The sequence below is a fragment of the Bombus bifarius genome, unplaced genomic scaffold (genome assembly GCF_011952205.1).
Source record: "Bombus bifarius isolate JDL3187 unplaced genomic scaffold, Bbif_JDL3187 scf7180000007992, whole genome shotgun sequence".
Taxonomy (NCBI): Eukaryota; Metazoa; Arthropoda; class Insecta; order Hymenoptera; family Apidae; genus Bombus; species Bombus bifarius.
The window spans coordinates 1,245,803-1,270,059 of NW_022884373.1; the positions used below are offsets into that span (position 1 = coordinate 1,245,803).

Consider the following 24,257-nt stretch of genomic DNA (forward strand, 5'->3'; position numbering starts at 1 on the left):
TAAGAAAGAAGGGGAATTATTATACTGACATAATTTAGGGATTTGAATAAAACCGAGAAGAAGGGAAATTAATTTTTCTACCATAGACCTAATTAACTTATTTCATATGTAAAACACTTATCAGCGTAGACGTATCAATCGAAAAAACCATAGATACACCAATGTGGTGTAACAACCAAGGAACGACGAAACGAATAGATGATCGCGTTTTAAGATTACCTTTTAGCCTGACGAGAAAACGATATCTCTATTTCCACGAATTTTCATAAAGGAGAAGATTAAAATGTGAAAATGGGGATGTGGAACGCGTACTTTGTAGGATTACACGTAAGATGCCAGCATGCTGGAAAATTATACATCGAAAATAGTTTTATGTTCGCCGCGTTCTTCTCGTAGAAGGGGATCCTGTTAGGCAACGAACGAGGCTCGTTTCCAAGTACGCGGAAACTCTTTGTAACCGGTCGTGAGCCTTCCAAGATTTCCTATAATAACTTTTACGACGCTCGAAACTTTCTCAAAAAGAATGCAACGGCTCGCTTATGAATGAAAAAAGTAAGGGAGAAAAGAGACGAAGAGGGAGAAAGGAAAAAGATTTATACAGAACGGAAGGGCGTAAGAGGAAATAACGAGCATCGATTGTTCGTTTTGCGAAGCACGCGCAACATTCCATGCATCGCTCGCTTCCGGTTAATAGGCTGATTCTCCAGTGAAGTATGAAATACTATTACATTTTTGTGTGTGTTGACGATCGGAAGCTTCACAGAGGAAAATGTCCACTTAAAAATATTTTTACATTACAATTCCGTTGTTTTAGTACAAATGTAAACAGAATGGAGGAAACATCGGGCTATTGCCGTTTTACATACGTTTTCAAATGGCTGAAAGGTTTAAAATGTAACGAAAAATATTTCGAAAAACGTCGGAAATCTCGTCGTGCGTAAAATTCCAACAGACAATTCGACGGTCGTCAAATTGAAAAAAACAAATGGGACAACAAAGTTTCCTAAAAATTGGACAGGAATTATTTAGCGAGCGAAATATCCATACGATACACGAAAAGGCCATCATATCGCCAACTAGAAGAATCGCGCTCGTAAACGAGCAAAGTCTACGAAAGATTGGCCGCATCCTTCGAAAGTCGATCGAACGATGCTGACTATGTAAAAATTCGCCGAACGCCAGTTACATTGAAATTAGGAAAATTCGCAAACGTGACGAGTCTGTAACAGATTCACAAGAACGGAAGAAAAATTTCAAGCTTCGAGAAAAGACAATAATGTTTCTTCTTTTTAAGTCATATATAAAATTCCACTGATCTATAAACGCACGTATCGAACAAAGCAAAAAGGAAGATTATTTTTAAAAAAATGTAGCGTAACGATTCCACTTAAAAAAACGGAAGATCGTCTTAATATCTTGGAAAATATAAAGTACGTTAAGAAGATCAAACTTTATATTACCTGACCCAACAGTTATTTTATTATCTACCTTTCTTTTTATTTTTTTTTTTTTTTTGTACTTTCATTATTAAGAACCTATTACCTAACCCAACCATAAACCTGATATCAGACTCTTCGAATACGATAAATTTTATTTCCGACATCCTTCGATACAGTCGATTTCTACTATCAACTCAACTTGCGCATACAAAAGAAGTAAATTTCAAACTTAGCCAAGAAATGGCGAATCAATCTTCTTGTGGCTCGCTCGTCTCATGAGAAGATTTCACCAAGTCTGAAGGTTCGCGTACGCTATACCAGCTCTATGTTACAGGATAATTTAAGGCAGTTTGAAATAATACGCGAGACACGGTTCCGCCACGTCCTGGTGCCGCGCCTCCTCTAATTTCCCATTATGCAAATGGTCTCGCGGTGCTCGCGATACGCGACGAGAAACCGGAATTAATTAACCCCGCGCAACGACTTCGACTTTGTCTTGGAGCAGGGGTCGCTATCGAGCTCGTTTAACGCTGATAAAGTAATAACTGCGACGAAGAAACCACAAGACGAAGATTTGTTTGCAATTTAATTTCGCGTGACCAAAGTGCTCGTCTCCGTTCCATCTCCTTTTTTTATTTCTCTCTTCTCTCTACGTTCCTTCCTCTTAATGGCCCTCGAATTTTTTATCTTTTAATCTCGGTATAGTTGCAAGCGGAAAGAAACGTTTTAACGTTTGAGGACAATTTTTACTGCGGAATGTTCGGACGATAAATCACATTAATATGGTTCTCGGCGCGTGTACACAAAGAACCATCAAAACGGTTGTTCCATGTTTTTCTTAAACTCGTGGATGAGTTGAAGTCGCCATGCCGAGGGAAAGAAAATTACAGCGAAAATGACGATGAAAGTTCTCGGTTTGAAATATGTTTATGGCACTGGAAAGAGGACTCGAGATTGGCATGGACTCAACACGCTTTCGGCCACGGATATAATTCAATCAATAGGAACATGATCCAAGAATACGATTCGAACAGGAAGAACATAATTCAATATAGTCGAATGTATTAACGGAATTTGCTATAGCATCGAAGCAGACGTACGGTCTACGGATAATTTAAAAAAGAAATTACGCTTACGTTAATATCGTGTACTCTGTAATTGTTCGTACATAATTGGTTTTTAAATATATATAGAAAAATATAAATAGAAGAACAGAGGCGACAATTAAATTAATTAAGCGAAAATTCCCTCGTTCCAACAGTTACGTCTTGCGCATTAACTCGAATTTATAAATTCGCCAAATGTGAAAATTACTAAGAAAAAGAAATCTTTATACCGAAATCTTCTATGACGATTCTTTTTTAAGGATAATTCTCAATAAACACCCCTTGAGGATGACCCTCGTTCCAACAGCTACGTCTTGCGCATTAACTCGAATTTATAAATTCGCCAAATGTGAAAATTACTAAGAAAAAGAAATCTTTATACCGAAATCTTCTATGACGATTATTTTTTAAGGATAATTCTCAATAAACACCCCTTGAGGATGGCCCTCGTTCCAGCAGTTACGTCTTGCGCATTAACTCGAATATATATAAATTCGCCAAATGTGAAAATTACTAAGAAAAAAAAGGAAAAAATCTTTATACCGAAATCTTCTGTGACGATTCCTTTTTAAAGATAATTCTCAATAAACACCCCTTGAGGATGGCCCTCGTTCCAGCAGTTACGTCTTGCGCATTAACTCGAATATATATAAATTCGCCAAATGTGAAAATTACTAAGAAAAAAAAGGAAAAAATCTTTATACCGAAATCTTCTGTGACGATTCCTTTTTAAAGATAATTCTCAATAAACACCCCTTGAGGATGGCCCTCGTTCCAGCAGTTACGTCTTGCGCATTAACTCGAATATATATAAATTCGCCAAATGTGAAAATTACTAAGAAAAAAGAGGAAAGAAATCTTTATACCGCAATCTTCTATGATGATTCTCGCTAAAGATAATTCTCAATGAACACCCCTTGACGAAGGAACAGCCTAATTTCTTCCTTCTTCTCTCCCTTATATTCTCCTTTTGCTCTGCCTTTTTATTCCTCGTCAAAGGTAAGGATTCGAGGGATTTCCTTGGAGGAAATTCCTCGTAGGCGATACACCTACGAACGAACCTTTCATTTCTCTCGTTAACTTCCGACACGAGTGCCAGAGGCGCGAACGAATCGATACGCGTATCAGAACTGGCTGCCTGCAATCTTCCCTCGACTTTCTACCCTTTCATCTCTATTTCGTACGCGTGCCACGCCGATCGGGAATACCTTCAAGTTCATACGCCCGTAATACGGTGAAAAATTTCTCGTTGGAAGGCGACGACGATTCACCTTTCACTTCGATAATTCCTCTGCCAGATATAGTGGTTCGTCCTTTCAATCGTTCTCTATCATCCTCCTCGTAATTGTTTTCGATTGGCGATTTTTATGGTTGGAAAGGAGGATGATGGAAAAAAAGCAGCGAATTTGTACGCGGACAAAGTGCGGGTTCTGCGATTTGTTTTGCCTCCGGATTGTTCCAATTTCGTGAATTACGAGGAGCTATGACTCGCGTAAAAGGCAGAAGGAAAGATCTGTTCGGTACACGTTGCACGAAATTACGTCTCTTAATCGTCCTCGTCTCAACGTTACGACGGTATTATGCGCCGTTTCGCAGAGAGGTAGTAACAATAAAAGAAACAGCAAGATATAAGAAAGAAACGTAAAAAGATTGGGGTTGGGTATAGATTAATATTAGGTTAAAGATTATAACAGAAAGAAAGTTCGAAGTCCTTTTCGCTCCACCGTCAATTATTCGAAATTCTTCGAAACAGAACTGGAAACGTTCAAAAAATCGTATGAAAAATTACTTATACGGCCCTTTTATGAACAACGCAATTTTAAAAAATTTGAATAATTTATTGTAATATCATATCACGTGGTCAGGAATCCTTTTAGTTGTATTTTCATTCTCTCTCCCTCTTTCTCCTCTTTTTTATATATTTGTAAGATATTTTTTAATAATTGTTTGTATATTTGTATATTTAACAATTGTTTGTATATTTATAAAATATACAATTTGTAAAATATACAAACAATTATTAAATATACAAATATACAAACAATTATTAAAAAATATTTTACGATATATAAAAAAGAGGAGAAAGAGAGGGGGGAAGGAAGAAAATACGACTAAAAGGGTGATATGATATTACAATAAATTATTCAAATAATTATTGAAAGAATCTCGTCACAATATTTGAAAAAAAAAAAGGATCTTCGATTTGTCGTTATCCCGAAGAAAATGTCTACGCGTTTTAAAAAGTCTCCTCTTACGGGCTCGCTATAATACGTCACAATTGAACCGTCGCAGCGGAAGGAAAAATCGAAAGAAGGAGGAAAATAGAGGGAAAGGAAGAGAGGGTAGATGGTAGGAAAGAAAAGAAGAAAAAGAAACTGAAACATGAGCAATTCATAGCGTATCAAGCACGAAGGCATGTATTCAACGTGGAAAATTCACTGGCTAACGAGAGGGGGGCATCGCGACGGCTGCTTATTAAGGCCGATTCGCGTTGAACGGCTTCCACGAAATTTCAATGTTCTGAAAAAGCTCGATTCCACGCCGGCCAACCTGGTTGCAGGACGTTTAACGACGCATCGCTCGCGGAATACTTCAATTTCGTCCGAAAATTACCCTCCAACGCCGATACCACCCTTTTCTACTCTTTCCCTCTGTTCCTCTCTCTCTCTCTCTCTCTCTCTTCCGATTTTATGTCCCTTTTCTTCCCTTATCGCGTGCCGCGCGAACTGCGACGATTATTCGCGATACAAATCGACCCACTTGCGATCTTTCGTTGCAAACCTATTTACACGTGTTCTCTTTTTATCTTACGTTTCGTCCCCAATTGCGCGGCTTTCTTCGCATATTTTTCATTCATCGTAATCTCTCATTTATCGTGATCTATCGTTTATCGCCTTACGGCACAGGGCAGCTTGCGATTCACGTCGTATTTTCATTTATCGCTACCTTACCTGTACTAATATCCTAGTTTTTTGTATTATCTTATCTAAGTAAATGCACTCGAGTTACTTTTACAATTTCCTCTGTATCGCTGTTACACGACTTTCCTCGCCAATAACAAAAACAATCATGAAATCCGTTGATAACTTGCGTGTCGCGAGTCACAAAATCTGCATCGTCGTTCTGTGTCCTTTTTAATTGCAAGACAAATTGGCAAAGCTCGTTTCTATGCTAAATATGAGAAATTGTCGATTAGCAGGAAAAGGATGGAAGAGTGTCGCAGTAAAATTGAGGATATCCGATGTCGAAAATCTGCAAAGATTATTTTGCATAGAAGAAAGAATAATCTTTACGGATTATTTTCTATAGATAATAAATATTTAATTAAAAGAACGAAACTTTTAGTATGGACACTTGCTCGAATTCGACTACGTATTTCTAAAGGAACCAGGATTTCCCAAATCTACATGTAAATTTTCCACATTGGACTGCGTATTTCTTTCTCAAAGAGCACTTTTTACATAGAACTTAAATTAACCTTCGACGATTTTTTTACATAGCAGAAGCACACGTGTATCGAATTAAAATCACTACATCTAATTGAAATAAAAGAACCAAAGAATAAAATAAATAGACAAAATAAAAGAACCAAAAGATTTTGCAGATTCGATTACACATATTTTTTTCTCTTTTTAACAACCTTATTTCTTTATATTCTTTTTAAAAAAAGCAAAGGACACGATTAGATTGAAAACGATAGGAGAAGCGTGCAGCCAGGTTAATCCTGAGAAAATTCATGATTTTTATTCCTTTCTCTTCTCTTCCTTAGTCTTGTTCGAAGGATCCTTTTATTCGTGAAACGACAAAGTAGAAAGTAAATTGCTTGTCCCCTGTGAGTCGTGTGACGAAGGAAATTGGAGCGACGCTTGACGAGCGATTTAGATCCGCGAAAATACTGCCAGCGAATAATTATCTGTCACGAACAGTAGTTAAAGCTTGCTTAGAGCTAAACTGGTACTCGGACGCGCTATTTTCCATTTACCTTCCTTTTTCTTTTACTTTTACCTGATTGATAATGTTTGACACGGTCGACCTAGAAACCAAAATCGATGGCTCTTAAAAGAAAACCAGTCTGCAAATCAATTAGTTTCTTCGGTTCAACTTTTGTTTCTCTCTTCCGCTCTTTCCCTTTTGTGTAAACGTAAAGTGTGTTTGTTTCGTTTCACTCTCGTAATCTTTTCGTCATCGTCGTATTACATCGATCGGTATATGCGTCAAGTAATTTTTAGTTTTTCAAAAATTAGAAGAACAGTCGATATACGTTCTTACGTTTCCTTCTGTTTTATAAATATTCGTTTTCCTTTGACCCTCTTTAGTTGTTAATAATCTCGGCGGTGGTGTATCCTTTCGATACATTTTCGCTTTAGAAATCGGAGAATCGTACGGATAAAGCAAGAGGGAAAAAGACAGAGCCTCGTGTTGGCAAATTTGAGAAAAAGCCACGATAAGAACGACGTACTCGATTATTTAACTTTTATCGGAAAGCTCGATTGTATTGGCGAATGTTTAATCGATGTCGTGCAAAGAAAAACCATCATGTCGATTATTGATATCTTATCGACGTGCTTGTCGACGAATGTATTGAACTTATCAGCTTGTCGATAGTAAAAGCGCAAACAGAGAGAAACTTCGAATTTGCCACTGTATAGATACTTAAAACTTTTTCACGTTCGTCATTATTTACAGACACGATAGCGAGATTTTCTTTCCAATCTATCGACGTGTCGATTTCACATTCGAAACTGCGCGAACTTCTCGTTGCGAATACTAGTCGACTATCAATCTAACTATCTATGTAACTTCATCGTCATTTATATCACTCGATTCTGTTTAATTTCGTCGTTGGTTTCTGTTTGTCAAAATAGCTTAATTATATTTCAGATTATATGAAATTATTTCAGCGGAGAAGAACGACAGCCAATGGAGAATTTTTGCGTAGCTCAGCTACCAAAAATATTCGTTCTATAAATTCCAAGCAACTACAAAAGCGCATACCGTGAAAAGCACAAAAGAAAATCATAGAAAGGGGTAGTTGAATTATAAACTATAATTATAAAAAACGGGGAGAATATTTAATTATAAATTATAAACGGAGAGAATATTTACAAATTGATGAGATTTAACAAATTCCAATCCATTTTGTAAATAGATATTGATATATAAATATACATAAGAAATTATTATCTTTTTATTTCATGGAACCTACAGAACGACGTGCTATAAATATTTTTGCTGCCTGAGCTACACGCCAACTGATCATTTGCTGGCATCCTCCTTGAACAAATGATCAAAGAATTCGTCGTTTGACCATTGCCCTTGCGATTTTATGAACGTTAGAAAGCTTGGAGAAGGGCGTGAACGTCCCCTGGAAATTGGCTCGTTATTTTCCAGTTTTCGCAACGAATCCCGGAGGCTTGGAAAAACTTTCATCCATCTTGGCAGGCTCGTCCCACGGGCGACAACTTTTCTCGTCGTACTTCCCCGTTCTATCGCTTTCCCCATCGTCGTACAACCCTGTCCGCACCAGAAGGGACTGGCGGAAATTTTTGTTATACTTTATGTTCCTCTGAATTCCAGTGTTTGGAATTCTCGTCGATTGTGTTGCTCGGTCTCGCGTGAAATTAGAATAAACGCGATCAATTGTCATCACGAGAATAAAAGAGAATAAAGAATTGTAGCGCAGTGGCGGACAGATTCTTCGTGAATTCACGGTGGAACTGCATCAAAATTTGAGCAGAGTCGCATCTCGCACGCGAAATAACAGCCAGTTCTTGCGACAGAAGAATTTTATTTTGAATGAAAAGGATTAGTTGTTTGAACGATCGATAAAGGAACAAGCTTTTTCTCGGCTGGCAAACATTTGGATGGCTCGATGTTTTAAATTGAACTTCTGAATTCGTGCTACTTAGCATGAACGCGTGTTCTGTACAAGATACAGAGCCCAGCGTTAAGAGATTAGCGCGTTGAGTGCCACACAAATATACAGGGTGTCCAGGGCTTAAACGACTAAACGGCGAAGGCTTAATGTAGAAGCAGGAGAAAGAAGGGAAAAATGTTACGTACAGTTAGCGAACAAACGCTTCGTTACAGAGTTGTGTAACAAATATCGTAGATAGCGTATGAAATAAATAACGATAATTGCCACTCATTCAGGAAAATTCTTAGCCACTTTGTAACGCAATTAATTCCATCTCTCATCGAGGTCAAAAACTTGTATCCGAACTTGTAAGTACAACGTTTAGAAACGAGGGATTAAAATTGCACTTTCTGGGCAATCATTTTTATTATATTTCCTAATTATCGACCACACGGAATTGTTATCGCGTGATAAAAAACGAACCATGTAACTACGCCGACACAATAACGCAGTCAGCTTGTACGCGCTGTAATGGAAAACGCGTTGCCTATTTCCTGTGCACGATATTTTTCGTTATAACTCGGTAAAAAAGCGTTAATTGGCAAGCTTTGTGTAACGCTCCTGTTTCTTTCCTCCTGTTTATTAACATTGGGATCTTGTAATTTACCAGTTTATTTCACTTAATTTTTACAAAATATTATAGCGTATTTGCGTACTTTTCTCCAACAGTCTGACTATCTAAAATCATTCACATTGTTGAAACTTCACCGGTCCATGCAATTTATCTTATTTTAATCATTCTACAACGTTCGTCAAGGTGTGTGATCGCCACCGTGTGGCAGTGAACGCGTTAAACAGGAAAATGAAGCTGAGGAGAAAAAGGGAGAGAACATCATGGAAATTTGCAGGAATGAAATTTCAAATCTCTGCCGCGTCCCTTGCTGCTTCGCAGAATCGTTGGGCGAATCGGCAGAACAATACGTGCAGGGCAGACATAATTAGAATGCGACGGGCGGTCGCCATTGAATCAATAGTCGGCCAGAATTTATCTGATTTCATTGTCGATTTAAATCAGGACCATCGGGAAGTGAAACAATCCGCGACCAGTCTCGGCTACAAATAATTCCGCTCGATAGAGGGGAAGCAAAGAAAAGAAAAACAAAAAGGAAAAAATGCCGGGACCAGGCCTCCTCTCTTAATGCATATTTATGCGCCATAAAATGGCGAGATCACATTTTGCGTAGTATCGTGCGCCAACGACGAATCCTCCAACTCTTTTCGCTCCAACTCTGCCCGATCTTCCCAAAGATCCGCGATATCGCGTTAATCGATCTTCTCGTTTTTCCCATGGGACATCTTTCGAGTTTCAGTTGGATTAGCGTTCACGGGGTAAAGCGTGCGAGAGGCGAGCGTAATGCGCGTTGGGAATTGAAAGTTTATATTTGCGAATAGAAAAGTATAGAAATTGACCTGATCGAGTTTTCAAACGACCATTTATACGAAGTGTCTATTATTGCGAAGAATACATTGAAAATGTTTCCTCGCTGTTTCACCGTTCTTCTTTTCCAAGTTTTGCAACTTGAACCTATACGTACAGATCGTTCGCTATGAATCGAGTTTATCGATACGCAGCGTCCATTATTGTTGCGAAGATCGCGTTGAAAATGTTTTTCCACTGTCTGTTCTGGCTGTCTGATTCGCGAATCAATTTTATCGAGAGGAAGTGTCAATTATTACAGTTGCAATGATTATGTTACGATCTTTATACTTAAGGCGATATTCTAGCGTGAACCTTGGAAAAGGATCGATTCGTTTGTTGCATTTTCTTAAAGAACGTGAAATATTATTTAGGTGTAAAAAGCTATGTCTGAACATGTGAAACTAGCGAAGTTACGATTGTTTGAAAGATTAGGCGAATAATTGTTACCGTTATGCGCGACACTTTAAGCACGTTTTTCTCGGATCTATTGGCTTGGCAACTAAGTGATTGCGGGTTTTCTCATGACTGCCTAATGATAAAATCCGCAATCACTTAGTTGCCAAACCAATATGTTTTATTCTTTCAACGTGGTGTCCATGACGTTCTAAAATCCAGTCGGCCAATCGAATAAACATTTTCTGCGTATGTAACACTAAAGCCTGAATTATCTTAGAATTAGCCTCTCTCTTTTCTATTCTTTTAAGCCGCCTAAAATTAAAGGAACATGTAGAAAGTCGATGATTAAGCTTCATAGTAGCGCCATTCTTTTAATCAGCTACCGACTTTTCTCAAACCGAACTCATTCTAATTAATCTTCATAATAGATCAGTTTCGATCAGTAACGTTAAATAATTGTTCATTCTCCTAGCATTAAAAAAAAAGAAGTTAAGGCAACAGGCAAGCGATAGAAAACTGCAAACTTGTAAGAATATTCAAGAACTTTTCTGGGTTCTTTAAAAGCCAACAACCTAAAGAGAAATACTGCGTGAATTTAAACGACCTGGAGAGTAAAATAAGATTGCAGACAAAGATTAACACTTTGACTGCCACGCCGAAATCACATGTTTCGCTCAGGACGTCACGAGAGTATTTTTATTATTCGAAGCATATAATGGCAAAATAATAATAAATTCACGATGTAAGACAACATTCTTCCCCAATGGACCGTTTATCTTATTGGTGGTCACGGGTGACCACCGTGGCGCCTTGCTAACAGTCGATAGCGACGTATTATAACGAGGCTTCGTTTATTTCGACAAACCATTCGCATTCGTCGTTTCGTCGTAAGCAAAACGTGCAGAATATATGGTTGAAACGTGTAGAAGATATTAGTAAACGGTACTCGCTCGTTCTATATATAATAGCAAGGTATGTGCACGCTTCTAACTTCAATTATACGATTATAAAGCAGCATTTACGATTATTTTCTAAGCTGTGTTTACAATAATATTCGTAGATTACCCCTCAAAGATATGGATGCAAACACAGTGCACCGTTAGATGCAAGATTTGTTCTCATATTTTTTTATCGATGCTCTAATAAAAATGTTTAATCGTTCAATGGGGCACTGTTTATTTCAAAGTATCTTCTATTTATCGGTTATATTCAAAATGCCCTAACTGTCGATGTTCGTTCAATTTTTGCAATTGTAAGAAGTTCAAGCGCTCTGGTCACCAATGACCCCGTAGCATGAAGGAGACGTGGCAGTCAAAGTGTTAAGGATCACCTTGGGCTCATTTGTGTGTCGATTTTGATCTTCTCCCGGGAAAAATGACAAACATTGTTAAAACATATATATAATAATATGTTGACAGCGCGAAAAGTGTTACTGCAGCTTCTTCGTGAAAAAGACTGCCCCAACAATCCAAAAATTCTGCGTTAGAATACTCGCTTAAGAAGAATGAAAAAAGAAGCCAAGGGAAGAGTCAGAGATTAAAGGAATCTTTTGATGAAAAGAAAGGAAGGGAAAAGAAAGAAAATTCTGGGATCCTGCAGAAATAATGAAATTCAATGGAAGTTATTGGAGGATAGTTTGGTGTTCCGGCTGGAAGTTTGGCTGCTCGCGTGCGAAGGTAATTCGTCGTCGGGATAAAGGAAGAATTTATCGCGTCGTTCGAATTCATCGGCGTTCGCCTATGGATCGTTATTGAAAGCGGAGGGAAAAGTATAATCCTGTTAAATCCGCCGCTCCTGATTCGGGGATCCGTAGATTAAATTGAACCCTGCCAATCGAATTCTAGCGCGGCTCGTCTAATTTAATCGAGAACTTAGCCAGGATTGCCAGTTTTAAAATATAAAAAGCCCGCGAAACGATAGAACGTTTCTGTCTGCGCGCACGTTATTGCCAAGCGTGTAGAATAAATATTTAAAGAATCGCGCGATAAGTGTACGTATTCGTTTAGATGGCCTCGGTAGCTGCAACGATTCGAAAACCTCTACAAGATTAGAAGTTTGTTCGTTCCATTGCGCCTAAACCTGCGTAAGAACCTCCGCAAATCGAAATAAATATAAGCTTGCTCCGATTCCAATTGTTTTCTCCGCGTTTTCTTTCCTTTCTTTATTAAAACTTTCGACTCTTATCGGGAAACTGCGCGCCCAGTATGAAACATCTGATTTTAAAAGCTTCCCAGAAGGAGAAACTGCTTTCTTTTTCCAATGAAACTAGCGTCGAGATATGACGTAAAAATTAACGTTAAAATAAAATTAGCAGATATTCGTGTGTTAATAGTTGACTGTGCAAAAGTTTAAGCGTCTTGAAATCGTGGCAGGGATTGTAAACGAGAGTCAAATGCGGCGAATCAGGAAAATGGTACCTAACACGGAACGTCCAGGAAATTTACAAAGAAATGTAAAAAAGAAAATGTATTTTTGCTGTGAGAAATGAATACTGGATTTGAAGGAAAACAGCCGATAAACAAATATCTTGCATCTTTTAAACTTACATCATATTAATTCTCTTTGTCTTGTACACGTTGAACACGCGAATGGCGCACCTGAAGCACATCCTCCGTCAATATCAATGGAAACAACGAGGTACATTGGACACATTGTTCATTATTGTCTCTTTTGTAACTGCCGCCGGAAAATGAATATAATTTTATAGCGTCATCGTCATCGTGAGTAGCAGCATCGTTAAAATGTCCTACGTTACATACACCCACAACGTTGCATTTCGTATTTCAAGAGAAAAATAATAATTATACTAAGGAGACAAACGTAACAGTGAATTTCTTTTAAACACTGAAAGCAAACATATTTAATAATAAATCACGCGAAACTCATACAAATATTTATTAACTTGCCTTCGTTAAAAAATTTCGTTATTTAATTAGCCTACTCCAACGATTTCATACGCTCTAACATACAACGATCGACTGTATTCGACGAAAGCTTGCCAAGTGAAGCTCAAATATGAATATGTTTGTCTCTTCTAACGAAATATTCTACGCTATTGATCGATTTTGTTATTTACTTGCCGAGATTTCGCAATGTTCAATATTGGACACAGTTACGACCCGCTACAAGTAAATAACTGTAATAAAATGTATCGGGTGTTTTGAATAAAAAGCACTATAAAAGAAATACGTAACATATTGGTACATTTCTTTGACCCTTTAGCTGGAAAATAGAATTAAGAAAAACGAATTTTACGTATAAGGACCATTTTTGTCTGGAAGACCTTAAATCCGAGAATCGAGAACCGCGTCAGCACCAAAGATATTTTTGAAATTGTTTTCTCGCGATTAATGTTTATTGCAACGTTAGCAGCGACAGGAATGCCTGGATAATTAATTCCTCCGCGTTCGATGCAGCCGCGTGACTCGTGGGACGCCGATTGGGCGACTGTTGTTCGCCGTTTAAGAACTCGCCTTATATGGTCGCGTTGCTCGCGCCCAAAGAATCTTAAATCAACCGGCTGCGTTCGACGAAACCGCGCCGACACGAATTTTTTCGTAATACGACTTATATGTACTTCCTTTTGAGGGAAACTCGATCGATTTTTCCCACAATTGCTTGAGAAGTCGGAGCAACAATTCGTTGACAGTTAGGGGAAAAATTCCTTCCACGTTCTATAATATTTTCGTAACACTTGTCTCGCTAAGTCTCCTAATTTAAGACATTTCGTTTTACGTTCAGTCTTTCTCAGCTTTCCTCAATTATTAGTCTTCGCTTTGAAATACGAGTCTTTCTTTTGCTATTTTCGTGATAGTTCAGATATATATTCATTTTTCGATATGACTAAAATATTAAATTTGCAAATATTCCAAATTACACTGAAGATATTGAACGAAGTGTAAAGAATCAAGATGGAAATACAATTCGTAAGATAAAAAGAGATTTTCTATGCGTCTAACGCTGCTTAATTTTCTCTGTTTTTAATTCGAGATATAGGTGTCTGATTGTTTTGGAAAGTACTCGTCAACGGAATTCTTTTTCCTTTTTTTTTTTTTTTTTTTGTAATCTCTCTGACAGTTAAAATGTGTATTCGTTTCTCGATATGAATAAAATATTCGATATGCAAATGTTCGCTATTTTTAACTTACATTATAAATATTAAACGCGCTATAATTATATATACTAATTTATTCTAGATATTCACTACCTATCATCGTGCCGATAGAATTGCATTACCATAACTTCCATTGAAATTTTCGAATTTTTTAGAAATTCCTTTAGGGTGATACACGGACGAAAGAGCATAGTTCTATGATATTTTGCGATAGTATGCCCGAGAGTCTATCTACATGTACCTATTATCCAGCGCGAAAGTACGTTGCCCCAACCTGACCTAAGCTTGCTCAAACGAGTCGTCGTAAAAGGCCATTAACGTCCGTCGTTTAATATTCGTCGCGGTGAATTGGTGCCATTTCGACACTAAACGAGTCTACTATAGCACGCCATCTCGCTATTCGGCAGACAAGGTCACGCGAATTCTCCAGGCTGATTGACAAATTCGGGCGTTGCCCATCTTTTTCGTTAAAAATTTACTCTCGCTCGGAATTTTAATTAAAATGCTTTTAAGAACTTCAGCACGATAATATGTATTTTAATTTTCGATTACATAAATACTACTTTCTGGTACGAAAAGATAATTACGAAAAAATTATATTTTTCTAATTCACTTTCTGCGGTGTAGTGTTTTACGTGTTCATAATTATCATTTATAATCTGCTTATTTTAACAACGATATTTATTTTAATTCGAAAGAAACGTGAATTTTTGATTGATAATCGCAAGAATTGTCCATTGTCTCTGTAATCTTATAATATGCATATAACATTTCACGTTTTAATCTATCGTTTTCTACAATTAGCGTAGCGTCGAACGAAAATTTTCCAAATTTTACTAAAAAAAAAACATAGGAAAAATTTGAAAATTTTGCCAAAAAAATGAGAAAAATTGATTTTAGTATACATATGTATATATCTATATATAATTATTAATTATTAACATGTATATTTATAAATATAGATATCTATATTTAATAAATATACAAATTTATATTTAAATATGTATATTTAAGGCATAAGTTGAAAAAACTAATTAATACATAATCAAATATTTCAATATAATAATTAATATAAAATATTATTATTTTACAGAATGCAAACGATTCTCGTCGAGATTGTTCCTGATTAAAGAGACAATCGACTAAAAGAGGGGACTCGAGTCGAAAGTTCGAGATGACTCGTTTGGATATTAGAATGTAAATCGTTCGAAGAACGTGAGTAACCGGCATCTCTCTGTGAACACGCCGGCTACATAGAATTTTGAATGACATTAGACATCAATGGGAAGTGTTACTACACCGCGTTTCTAATGTATTCCATTGTAAATTTCCAGACAATGACCCATTGTCCTTCGACACCATGACCATCTTAGGAAATATACCGTGCTCGAGTATTATGAATAAACATTAATACAAGGTTAGAATAAATCATGGATATCAGAATGACAGGAATTGTATTAGCTGATAAAAAGAGAAACTTTGAAGACGGAAGCAGAACAGGAGAAATTTTGACATTTTCATAAAGAAGATAATCGGAATATTAATAGAAGATGTATTTGTCAATTTTAATACTTATATCGTTTACAATTAAACTCACGATCAGGTAAGTATAACTAAATCCAACAGATTTTCTACTCAATGTATTTTATTATTTAAACGATAATCCTGTGGAATTAATAAGACGATACTTAGCTGAGAAAATACCTATTTCCAAACTGGTTTTTAAAAACGTTACTATTATTTGAGAGAAGTTTATAAGAATTGATAGTTACATTCGAAGAAAAAATACAAGCTCCAAGCATACATTGATAACGAATAAATACGATTAATTACATACATGTTAGAAATTAATTACAGATAATTAAGAAATGAATAGAATGAGAATACTAAAATTCAGTGTGACAGATATTCGAAGAGTTTTGTAGTTCTGATTGTAAATATCTGATTGTAAATTCTGACTGTAAACACGCTAATAATTTTTTAAATATATATCTTGTCAATATTAATACACTATAATTTTAGAACTCTGTAGAGTTCCGTATGAGAAATAAAAAATCTGAAGATATTGTTTCGTAGGAAAAATAAGAAATCGTAGATTGACAGTGAATGGTAACATGCACTGTACGTGCGTAGGTATTTCTGTAGTTTGTGAATGATTTAAAGGTATTTAAAACGATAATCTCTACGAGTAACACTGTGCCTTTGATTTACATGCTGATTCATGCAAGTTAAATGCTTGACAACAATGGATTATCCTCTAGTAGAGGCAAACTGTTAGATAATGAAGCTAGAAAACGAGGGTACATAATTCAATCACGTCTCTTTATGAATTAGGAGCACGCGTATAAACGTTAGTCAACTGAAAATTATCTTACGCTTAAAATTCCTAATAAACAGTCATCCGTTGCATGGTACGTTGATATTAATCTTTGTTAACAATAAATAATGAAGTGATCCGCGAGTAAACAACACCACGATTACCTAAAAATATTTTTCTTTTTTTTTTTTTTTTTGCTTCAAAAGTAAAATTTAAAAGAAATCTATGTAATTGAATGAAAGTATCAGAATAAAATCAAGAAATTGGATAATATACATTACGGTTTAGAGTTAGGTTGGAGGTAGAGTTATTGTTGGGAAATAATTGAAAAATACAGAGGAGAAGTAAACTTGAAACAGATCGATCAGATTTAATTACGAAGAGTGGAAATAATTAACGAAACGATCAGGCTAACACGGCGTTAATTATTATTCCTGTTGGAAGGTTTGCGATTAATCTAAAGGTTGTTCAAGCTTGATTAACTCTCTAGTTAGAAGCTAATAACGTGTCCAATTTATCCAATGGCGATGTATTAAACGATCCAATTAAACGATGCCCCATTAAAGAATCGACTGTAAACAATGTTTCTGCGAATTTAATGGAAACAAAACTCGGTAAACACAGTTTTGGCAAATGACAACAGACACATTTGACAAACTGTTATCCACCTTACCTGTCGATTCTCGCCAGAAGAAATAGTTCGAACAATTTCGATTTTGATATAAGTCTAGTAGTTTCAATGGTATTAATTTCAGGGAATTTTAAATGAACGCATTGTTTCAGCCTAAAAGTACAGAAACGTCATTTTACTTCCTCGAATAGAGTACTTTATCCAATCATTACAATTTTTCAATTTCGTATCGATCTCTGGCAATTTGAAACTAGCGAGCTAATGGAACCGAAAAAACGAGAACCGAACGAGGACAAAAATATTCTATACAATTTGCCTTTAATAATTCCGCGCGTTTCTACGCGATGTAGAATGAAAGTCACAGATGAAAATGAAATTTTGTTTGAAAGTACGGTCGTTAAATTTCATTCCCAAAATCCCGGCCAATATACATAATTGAATATCATAAGGCAGGGGATTAAATTTGAAAAAAGTAGAAAAAACGAAAGCTCAGTTTTTACGTGGTATTTCGCAACGACGGAATATTAAATGTATACAGAATTTAAACAAAAGATTTGAACGCGATACGATGCAACACGCGTTCAACAATAATCCAAGGCAACAAAGAAAAAACGAATAAAAAATTAACAATTTTAATCAAGAATTCGTGTCCGGTTATATACTCGGGGAGGGGGAGGGGGAGGGGAATACAAAATAGAATGAAACGATGCAAACGAAAAACGAATAAATTGCCAAATGACTACACGGTTCGATATTCACGCGTCATAGAGAAGAATTATCGAGCAGAATAACTTCGATACTCAATTTCCATGCAACAAAGTAAGGTAAATAAAGGGACGGAATATGAAAATTGTTCAAACACCGGTTACTATGTTCCGTTCAATGTTCAAATGTAATAACAAGGAATAACTAAATTAGAGAAATAAGAAAAAGAGAAAATCGTAGAGAAAATCAATGAAAAAAAATTATTCATTTAAACACACACCATCAACAGTCAGATCAAGTTTCGTTTGATTCTAAAAAAAAATGAATTATTCGCTCCCATAAGTCTGTTTATTGCAAGTAAAACTGGCTGAATAAGCGATTTAATTTATTGACTAATTGTGTCGAAGCGAAATTCTAATTGTAACTACTAATTATTATTGTGATAAATGATACAGTAAGACGACCTTTGAACTCCGTTTATGATACTAAAATATGTATTTCATACTTCGGGTAGAACTTTCCATTTATTTCATTCGAAAAAGGAATATTACAAGAATTCTATGAAAATTACAAAATTTCAAAAGACGAAGAAACGATTAAAAACTTCACGTATATTGTAACGTTGTAATCAGATATGAATAAATAACAAATAATATTGATCTATTTAAATGCAAAAGAAACTGAAACAGCCATTACCGTGAATTAATGACCAGCACATCTACGAAACGAAAATAATTATATACTGGAAACTATGAGAGTAATTACTATAATTGTATCGAAGTATTGGCAAACAATTTTTAAGCAATGCAACACCATTTCCAAGAAGATGAACTTTTGTATATCGAGTAACCTTCGTAATCGAAATTACCAGAAAGAAATTAAAAAGATGACAAATGAAAAATATTATCATCGAAATGACGACAAGATGACACAATACAATCCAATAAACAGACAGATTGCAAATGCAGGCAAACTCATAGATGAACCGTGGCACTGTGTATGTCGTTGAATTTAATACGCCAACGAAAACAAGATTGCGGCTCGATCTCGAGATTACAGCAACCAGAAGAGATTTCTTTTTCTTCTCGGGCGCGGTTACGCAACGAGAATGCGTGGCGATACGATACGAATATTTATAAGCTGTTCGTTCTCTGTTACACCAAATGGCCGACATAACATAGCACGAACAACTCGCGTTTTCCACGCGCGAAGACAGCGTCATTATCACCGGTGATATTTCACGCGGCGAGTCTAACACCCACAGGCCTTTTAAAAGCGTTCTCGTTGCCGCCAGTTAAATTAAGGATTGGTCGGCAATTGGAAAACGCGACTCGATGTTGGTCGACGTCCTCTAAACCGATTTATGACGACCATCGGGGCCCATTTCTCTCCGTTTCAATCGCTTTTCTTTTACCTCTTACATCCTGTAATTAACTTCTCCAATTATTCTTGGGGAGCTTCAATATTATAAGAAAAAAAAAAAGAAATCCTTTCGTTTCTCCTTTCGAAACCTCTCTTGCACTTTTTATCATTAGTATACTTATTACTGAAGATCTTTGCAACGAAAGAGAATTTCTCTAAGTATATTACTAAGAAGCCTCGATTTTATAACGTAAAACGAATTTTTTAGTCTCTATCCTCCTTTTTTTTATTATTACTAACACGTGAATCTTCCAAAAATTAAGATGATTAAGCATCTCTAAGGCGGAAAAATTGCAGAAACTCCTAAAGTCGAAAACTTGCAGAAATTCTACTTGCAAAGGTAAAAAGTTGCAAAAATAACGTCTCCGAAGTGGAAGAGTTACAGAATGACAGAACCTCCCTGAAATGTTTTATATTTTAATAAAAACGCTATATGAATACCCAATACAAAATGTAAAATAAAGAATGTTCAGAGAAATGGTTAATACCATACCACGTTTTTCCATAAACTCAAAACGTCGGAAACTGGAATATACAAGAGAAGCAAAGGAAGAACGCCTGAAAGAAAACATTGGAAACCACCGTAAAACGCGGTACCAGGGGCGAATGTGTGGTTCATCAGACGAATCCTCGTTTAAGCTACGCTCGCTAGTGAATATCAGCGAGGGAACGTAGACAAGGGTAGGTTGCATCGTTGTACAAACGTCGCCATGTGGCTTTCGCAGCACCCTAACGAGCAAAAGTCCCCCCTAACGAGCCAAAGCCTCCCCCACCCCTTGAGAGCAGCCTGGGGCCTAACCCAGGGCTGTTTCACGACCGACGTGACTCACGAATTTTACGAATCGAATCGGAACCAAGGAACCGGGTCATCGTACCATCCAGACTCGGTTTTGCTCTTCGACGAGACATTACTACGTTATGCTATATACCACGGAAATTCTAGGGAGACTCAAAAGCAAAAAAAACACCCTATACACGATGACGATGATGATGATGATGATGATGATAATAATAATAACAATAATAGCAACAACATTAATAATAATAATAATAATAACAACAACAATACCACACCGTGGTGCACACAGTAATTTTCACAGGAAAATTACTCATCCCGACGACACAAGCAGAAATAAATTTGCACGTGTAAAATTCAAAAATTAATCTACGTACCACGTACCCTTGTGGCAAATTGTCCACAGCAAGCTTACACATTAATGGGAAAAAAAGGAGATATCACGTGTTTGCAGAAATATTTTCTGTTCCATTTAATCCATGGTATTATGTATAGACACTATAGCATTGTTTTTTTATAGTTAATTAATTAGAATATGGTATGATGGTAGATGGAATGATGGATATAGGCACTGTAGTATTGTTTTTTTTTTTATAGTTAGTTAATTAGAATATGGTATGATGTTAGGAACGTATTATATCTATGGAGTATCGTAATATGTATAATTAATTAGAAATAGTATGGATATAGTAATAATGGTGTTATACTGTGTCCGTAAAAGATTATGTCTGTAATTAATTGATAATAATGAGGATACACTGTATCCATGGAGTGGTAAGGATGAATTATGTTTGAAGAATATTATAGTGATGTTTGAAGAATACACATTACAGAATGTAGCAGTTGATTAGAAATATTATGAACACGTTATGATATTTATGTAATATTCATTGCATTAACTAGAGATTTTATCGATACAGTAATAGCGATAGTGCCTTCTATGAGATATTATAATATCTATTAGGTTGTCCGAAAAATGTCTTTCTTTCGCAAACGCGTCTCCCACAACAATGAACCTTCGTACAAACGTGAAACCAAGTCTGTAGAACGTCGCGGTGTTCATCTCAACAGAACGAAATGGATCATACGCAATTCGACAAAATAATATAAAACAAAAAACGTTGCGCGTCCACTACTTCCTCACAAAACGAAAGAAACCCTTCGGATAATCTCATACAATTGATCGAAAATATATTTGATAGCAATTTTTATGCAACTTGTTCCACGATTTGATTCGATGTAAGATCGAAATGAAGCGGAACGAAAATACCATGAAGCATGAAAACAATTCGTATCTTATAATCAGACTAAAAAAACTGACCGAAATAACCAAAGGTGGCTCTAGGGTCCGTTTTCTGCATTGGCCGATCTCGAATGCCGACGCGGTAGGACAATGCCTGGCAGGACAATGGAAAATGACCGAGGCGAGGGCTTTTAGGGCTTCTTGCCGTCACATCTCACCCGTACAATGTACATCGATTGCATTATACGCTCGATCATCGATCAACGACCCTGATATATTCGTTCTTTAGTCACGTTTTATAAGGTTAATTCACGGAGAAGGACCTAGTGTGGTGGCATCTTAGAGGCTGAAAGATTTGATGGTTGGACGTCGTTCGAATGAACAAAAATGGCAGTAACTGTTGATTCGTATCCAAAATAATACAATTATGGTTGTACTAACTTCAATTTTCTACGTCGAACAATCCAATCTCGCATTGTTCAATTTCCATAATACTTCACAATCTCGTTACAACAACATTTTAGCGATCACAGCACACGTTTATTCCGAACACCAATATTCCCCTTCAAAGTTTCAAAGAGAAATCTCCTAACGACATAATCCTTCGATTATTCTAAAGAACATCAACCTTCTAAGGATCAGATAAGATTACAATCGACTAACATGTGGCTATTACTAAAGTTGCAAGCGCACAGAGCAAGAAAGAGAGAGAGAGAGACGGATACAGCAGCGTAAAGTTTACCATGAAATAACGATAGCTCAGGGAAATCTGATTCGTTGGTCGTCGATGTAACAGCGTGAACCATCGATGGGATTTCATTGTGGACCAAGTTCGACTGGATCTTGTGCTGAACAGTGAGCGTACAAGTGCTACAGGTTACGGCCTTGCGAAACGGCCAATGAACGGAACTGTAGGGACATCGTTCTTCCGTGTCCATTTCCAACATCCCTTCCGGCCCGATTTCTACGTTTCTTTCGCGTAAAAACTACTTCACGTTCGAATAAAAGCATTCCAGCTTTACGATATGGGGGAATTTTTGCCGTACCTATGTTTTTGTTTTGTTATCTTTAGGCCCTTTGGAAAAAGGATTAAATAACAATGTTCACTGAAATATCATTTTCTTTTTTGGTATAAATTTCTAAATAATATTATTTAAATATAATCTTCTACTAAATAATATACCTTATTGCAAATATAATCTGTTGCTAAATACAATTATTCTTTCTTATTGTCAATAACGATATTTATATTATTTGCAATATTAGTAAAAGATTAAATAATGTAAAACGCTTGATATGTTATCAATCGGAAGATGAAACGATTGTAAATATTGTATGGAGTAATGTATCTACTTTACCTAACAATGGCAATTTGTATAAGTTTCAATCGAAAAAAGAAATTATCTAGTCAAAAGCACAAAACCTATAGAATATTGAGGAATAGATAAGTTCACGACCTTCCAGTTCACTGACCTGACTACTTCGATATACTCTGCGGGCCATTTTCATGAAAAAGTTATCTTCAACGATAAAAACCACCTACGTATGTTTAACGTACACCGTAGTTCTACAATAATTCTTAACGAACTAACATAAAATAAACGTAAACATTATATTTACAGCGAAATCCATGTCTAAATTTTTCCTAACACATGCTGAAAGCGTTTCACAGGAACAGCTTGAACCAACCTAACTGCGTATCATATAACGTATCTAATTTCAGTGTTTTTAAAGCAATATCGAATAAATTACACACGACGATAAGAAAAAATAAAAAGAATGCTTATTCTCCTTTCGAAGAATTAGAAACGAAGCAAATTTAAACTAAGCTATGTATCATGTAACGTGTCTAAATTTAGTATTAAATATTCATGAATTATTTATTAGAAATATCAAATGAAGTACATTGACATAAGAATAATAAAAGTAACGTTTACGCGTAAATTTTCACTTCGAAAAATTACGGATGAAGCAAACAAATCGAACATATCGGTGGATTTATCGGCACCAACGAGATTTTCAGTCAGTAACGCATTGCTTCCGTACAATGCAGTAATACCTTTAAGTAATAATACACGTAACATTGCGTAAATAAAGGGCTTTATTAATTTCAGCGAATTATAGGAGCGCATGTGTGCGTGAATCTGATTCGAACGAGTCACAAGAGCAAAAGGATCGAAACTTTCGTTTGGACGATGACTGGGGAACCAACCAGGGGCTTTTCATTGTTTACACGCAATAATTAACTAAAATGAATTCAATTAATACCCGCGATCCCGTCCCGTCGTAAATCAACACATGTGTACCGTCATTAATTTTTCCATCGACGATACGTTCATGTCGTCCTCAGCCCCGTTTGCAATTAAGGACCATGAACAAATATGACGAGTCCATTTTTATTGATTTCTTATTTTTACGTTATTTAATAATCAAAAAGAGGCACGTTTTTTTTTATATGAAATATCGTATTTACGAATACAGAACGATTAACGAACAAGATTACCAGTGTTGTAAGATCAAGTTTAGTCGAGAGAAAACGCTTGGAGAGAATTTGAAAGATGAGAAGGAGTTCGAATTTTTAAATCGAAGATCGCAGGAGGAAGGCATGATAGGCATATTTTTGTTCATTTTCTAATTATGATGTTATCTTATCATCGAACAAGATGATTTCAATAGAACATAATCGAAAACCAATACCTGTTATGTCTAACGATGTCTGTCTTAATTAAGTCTTTATTGCGTGTCTATTAA

At 36.2% G+C, this 24,257-nt stretch overlaps 1 protein-coding gene across 1 annotated transcript in view; it reads right to left on the minus strand.

The window, feature by feature from the left end:
* The window catches only part of LOC117205745 (syndecan), a 240,953-nt gene that overhangs the window by 212,772 nt on the left and 3,924 nt on the right, over positions 1 to 24,257 (minus strand). The gene's annotated exons all lie outside the window — the stretch shown is intronic.